Genomic DNA, 6,557 nt, shown 5'->3' on the forward strand with positions numbered 1-6,557 from the left:
AAACCTACTTCATTCAGTTTGGTAACAGAGCTACAGATGTACCTCTTAACATAACGATAAACGGATCACCTATCACAAAGCTAACAGAGGGAAAATTCTTAGGAATCCACCTCGATAATAGACTCAAATTTCATACACATATACAACAAATTTCTAAGAAAATTTCCAAGACTGTAGGCATACTATCGAAGATACGGTACTATGTTCCACAGTGAGCCCTCCTGGCCCTTTATCACTCTCTTATTTACCCCTATCTCACCTATGGAATTTGTGCATGGGGCTCAACAACAACTAACCATCTCAGACCACTAATTACCCAACAAAAGGCTGCAGTTAGAATGATAACAAATTCTCACTACAGGCAGCACACTCCACCAATATTCAAAACACTCAACCTACTCACCATACAAAACATCCATACTTATTATTGCACTTATTACATACATAGAACACTTAACTCTGATATTAACCCTCCCCTCAAACATCTCCTTGCCAACCTCAACAGAACACATGACCATAATACAAGGCACAGATCACTCTTTGATGTTCCTCGTGTCCATCTCACGCTATGCAAAAACTCAATGCACATAAAAGGCCCTAAAATCTGGAATTCATTACCTGTAAATATAAAAGAAACACTACCTGTTTATAAATTCAAGTCTCTTCTCAAAGTTCACTTACTCACTCAAAACCAAATAAATACTGAATAACTGAACCATATAAATTGTATATCCTAAATGTTACTCACAATTATATCACACAAATGTTAAACCTAACTTTGTTATTTTTTTTTTTAAATACACTACCTGAATGAACAGCAATGCATGCAACCATATGACCTGTCTTTGTAATACTCATTTGTGCTTTATAGTTATCTGTTTACAATAATGTCTTATCACTGATTTCATCATTGCTTAGTTAATCTTAAGTTAATTTTAAGCCAGCCCGTAATGCTATGCATATAAGTGGCTTTGGCATGCTGCTCTTATCTGTATTTTTTTGTACCTCTGTATGTATGCTAAAATTTATAAATAAATAAATAAATAAATAAATAAATAACACTACATAAACAATACCTGGTAACACTACATAAACAATACCTGGTAACACTATATAAACAATACCTGGTAACACTACATAAACAATACCTGGTAACACTATATAAACAATACCTGGTAACACTACATAAACAATACCTGGTAACACTATATAAACAATACCTGGTAACACTATATAAACAATACCTGGTAACACTACATAAACAATACCTGGTAACACTATATAAACAATACCTGGTAACATTTCATAAACAATACCTGGTAACACTACATAAACAATACCTGGTAACACTACATAAACAATACCTGGTAACACTATATAAACAATACCTGGTAACACTACATAAACAATACCTGGTAACACTATATAAACAATACCTGGTAACATTTCATAAACAATACCTGGTAACACTACATAAACAATACCTGGTAACACTACATAAACAATACCTGGTAACACTACATAAACAATACCTGGTAACACTATATAAACAATACCTGGTAACATTTCATAAACAATACCTGCTAACACTACATAAACAATACCTGGTAACACTACATAAACAATACCTAGTAACACTATATAAACAATACCTGGTAACATTTCATAAACAATACCTGGTAACACTACATAAACAATACCTGGTAACACTACATAAACAATACCTGGTAACACTATATAAACAATACCTGGTAACATTTCATAAACAATACCTGGTAACACTACATAAACAATACCTTGTAACACTACATAAACAATACCTGGTAACACTATATAAACAATACCTGATAACACTACATAAACAATACCTGGTAACACTATATAAACAATACCTGGTAACACTATATAAACAATACCTGGTAACACTACATAAACAATACCTGGTAACACTACATAAACAATACCTGGTAACACTATATAAACAATACCTGGTAACACTACATAAACAATACCTGGTAACACTACATAAACAATACCTGGTAACACTACATAAACAATACCTGGTAACACTATATAAACAATACCTGGTAACACTACATAAACAATACCTGGTAACACTACATAAACAATACCTGGTAACACTACATAAACAATACCTGGTAACACTATATAAACAATATCTGGTAACACTACATAAACAATACCTGGTAACACTACATAAACAATACCTGGTAACACTACATAAACAATACCTGGTAACACTATATAAACAATACCTGGTAACACTACATAAACAATACCTGGTAACACTATATAAACAATACCTGGTAACACTACATAAACAATACCTGGTAACACTACATAAACAATACCTGGTAACACTATATAAACAATACTTGATAACACTACATAAACAATACCTGGTAATGCTATATAAACAATACCTGGTAACACTATATAAACAATACCTGGTAACACTACATAAACAATATCTTGTAACACTACATAAACAATACCTGGTAACACTACATAAACAATACCTGGTAACACTATACAAACAATACCTGGTGACACTATATAAACAATACCTGGTAACACTACATAAACAATACCTGGTAACACTATATAAACAATACCTGGTAACACTATATAAACAATACCTGGTAACACTACATAAACAATACTTGGTAACACTACATAAACAATACCTGGTAACACTATACAAACAATACCTGGTGACACTATATAAACAATACCTGGTAACACTACATAAACAATACCTGGCAACACTATATAAACAATACCTGGTAACACTATATAAACAATACCTGGTAACACTACATAAACAATACCTGGTAACACTACATAAACAATACCTGGTAACACTATATAAACAAAACTTGGGAACAGAAAATCTACCAACACTCAAACAACACCTAACAACACATGCACAAGGTTAGAAACAAGCAAACAACACATAACAACACATGTACAAGGTTAGCAACATGCAAGCAACACCTTTGTTTAATATTTTAATATGTTTATTATGCAGCCCATACCCATCCTGTGGTCGGTAGTCACCTCATACCCATCCTGTGGTCGGTAGTCACCTCATACCCATCCTGTGGTCGGTAGTCACCTTATAGCCATCCTGTGGTCGGTAGTCACCTCATACCCATCCTGTGGTCGGTAGTCACCTCATATCCATCCTGTGGTCGGTAGTCACCTCATACCCATCATGTGGTCGGTAGCCACCTCATACCCATCCTGTGGTCGGTAGTCACCTCATGCCCATCCTGTGGTCGGTAGTCACCTCATACCCATCCTGTGGTCGGTAGTCACCTCATACCCATCCTGTGGTCGGTAGTCACCTCATACCCATCCTGTGGTCGGTAGTCACCTCATACCCATTCTGTGGTCGGTAGTCAGAAGATTACAGAGGTACATAATGGGTCCAGGGACTGTAGCTCAACATTACAGAGGTACATAATGGGTCCAGGGACTGTACCTCAACATTACAGAGGTACATAATGGGTCCAGGGACTGTACCTCAACATTACAGCGGTACATAATGGGTCCAGGGGCTGTACCTTAACATTACAGAGGTACATAATGGGTCCAGGGACTGTACCTCAACATTACAGAGGCACATAATGGGTCCAGAGACTGTATCTCAACATTACAGAGGTACATAATGGGTCCAGGGACTGTACCTCAACATTACAGAGGTACATAATGGGTCCAGGGACTGTATCTCAACATTACAGATGTACATAATGGGTCCAAAGACTGCACCTCAACATTACAGAGGTAAATAATGGGTCCAGGGACTGTGCCTCAACATTACAGAGGTACATAATGGTCCAGGGACTGCACCTCAACATTACAGAGGTACGTAATGGTCCAGGGACTGTTCCTCAACATTACAGAGGTACATAATGGGTCCAGGGACTGTACCTCAACATTACAGAGGTACATAATGGGTCCAGGGACTGTAGCTCAACATTACAGAGGTACATAATGGGTCCAGGGACTGTACCTCAACATTACAGAGGTACATAATGGGTCCAGGGACTGTACCTCAACATTACAGAGGTACATAATGGTCCAGGGACTGTACCTCAACATTACAGAGGTACATAATGGGTCCAGGGACTGTACCTCAACATTACAGAGGTACATAATGGGTCCAGGGACTGTACCTCAACATTACAGAGGTACATCACGGTCCAGGGACTGTACCTCAACATTACAGAGGTACATAATGGGTCCAGGGACTGTGCCTCAACATTACAGAGGTACATAATGGGTCCAGGGACTGTACCTCAACATTACAGAGGTACATAATGGGTCCAGGGACTGTACCTCAACATTACAGAGGTACATAATGGGTCCAGGGACTGTACCTCAACATTACAGAGGTACATAATGGGTCCAGGGACTGTACCTCAACATTACAGAGGTACATAATGGGTCCAGGGACTGCACCTCAACATTACAGAGGTACATAATGGGTCCAGGGACTGTACCTCAACATTACAGAGGTACATAATGGGTCCAGGGACTGTACCTCAACATTACAGAGTACATAATGGGTCCAGGGACTGTACCTCAACATTACAGAGGTACATAATGGGTCCAGGGACTGTACCTCAACATTACAGAGGTACATAATGGGTCCAGGGACTGTGCCTCAACATTACAGAGGTACATAATGGGTCCAGGGACTGTACCTCAACATTACAGAGGTACATAATGGGTCCAGGGACTACACCTCAACATTACAGAGGTACATAATGGGTTCAGGGACTGTACCTCAACATTACAGAGGTACATAATGGGTCCAGGGACTGTACCTCAACATTACAGAGGTACATAATGGGTCCAGGGACTGTACCTCAACATTACAGAGGTACATAATGGGTCCAGGGACTGTACCTCAACATTACAGAGGTACATAATGGGTCCAGGGACTGTATCTCAACATTACAGAGGTACATAATGGGTCCAGGGACTGTACCTCAACATTACAGAGGTACATAATGGGTCCAGGGACTGTACCTCAACATTACAGAGGTACATAATGGGTCCAGGGACTGTACCTCAACATTACAGAGGTACATAATGGGTTCAGGGACTGGGCACCAAAGTTTTGATAGCTGAACTAGTTACAAAGGGAATGAATAATGTAAGTAAATTTACTTAGGTTTATACATGGCTCCTGATACGTCATATACCAGACCTTGCAACACAAAACAAATACTCTGTAACGCGTAATAAAGGGAGACCTTGGAAAAAATCACGAATGTGAGGCACACATTAGCGCAAGTCTCCTCGGGAGAAGACTAAAGGCAAAAACAAGTGTGATCTTGAATTGCAATTGGTCACGTAGCTCCCCGCCATGTTGGCTTCTGAGAGCCTCAGCCTCGTCCTCCCGGATCCTGTCTTATGGCATTTGTTATATTGCTCAGGCATCATACCTGGTAAATCAGTAAGTTATCCTGTGGCCAACACTTGGGTGTTTTAATCTCTTGCTGTATATACACAGAAATATGCGTCTCTCGCTGTACATACAGTGAGAGATATACATCTGTCACTGTATGTTCATTGAGTGGTGTGCATTTCTCAGTGTAAATACAATGAGAAATATTCATCTTTCATGATATATATATATATATATATATATATATATATATATATATATATATATATATATATATATATATATATATATATATATATATATATATATATATATATATATATATATATATATATATATATATATATATATATATATATATATATATATATATATATATATATATATATATATATATATATATATATATATATATATATATATATATATATATATATATATATATATAGCTGCGGGAGGCCAGGAATCGACCCCGCGACACATTGTCGTGCCTGAAGAGACAACACAACGTAGGTGTCACGCAGTCCACTACGCTGACGTAGTGTGATGGAATATGACAGTGATACACTTACCTTCAGTTCCCACTATGTAAATATCATATGGAACGGAGTATCAGCACATTGTTGATATATCCAGTTTTGCTAAATAAAATTAAGCCGAAGGCTCTACCACTGAAGTCACTTATTTACTGATATTGTGGAAAATACTGTATATATTTTCCGGAAATACGGTAATTTATAGGTAAATAGATGCCCTATATTGTATTTTTAAAAGAAGTATGATATCGAAAATGGGAAATCTGAGATTGGGGGAGTCACTCGCCATCTTGGTTTTGAATTTTGTACAAACGTTGGTGTAATGGGAAGAATTTTTCGTGCTCTAGAGGTTAAAATTGTGTTGACACCTCTCAAATAGGAGGCGAAATTGGTGGATGTGCATTCCTGCATAACTTGAGATATCAGACGACTGGACAAGACAGCTCCAGGAACCTCAGATAAGCTCTCTAGATTTGTGTGTAATTCTGGCCAGCATTATTTTCATAGATTTAGTTAGAGTGAGGTTTTCTGAGTATGATACACATTAATCTCCAGTCAAATTGGTGAGTGATATTAAG

The sequence above is a fragment of the Cherax quadricarinatus genome, chromosome 62 (assembly GCF_038502225.1).
Source record: "Cherax quadricarinatus isolate ZL_2023a chromosome 62, ASM3850222v1, whole genome shotgun sequence".
Classification (NCBI taxonomy): Eukaryota; Metazoa; Arthropoda; class Malacostraca; order Decapoda; family Parastacidae; genus Cherax; species Cherax quadricarinatus.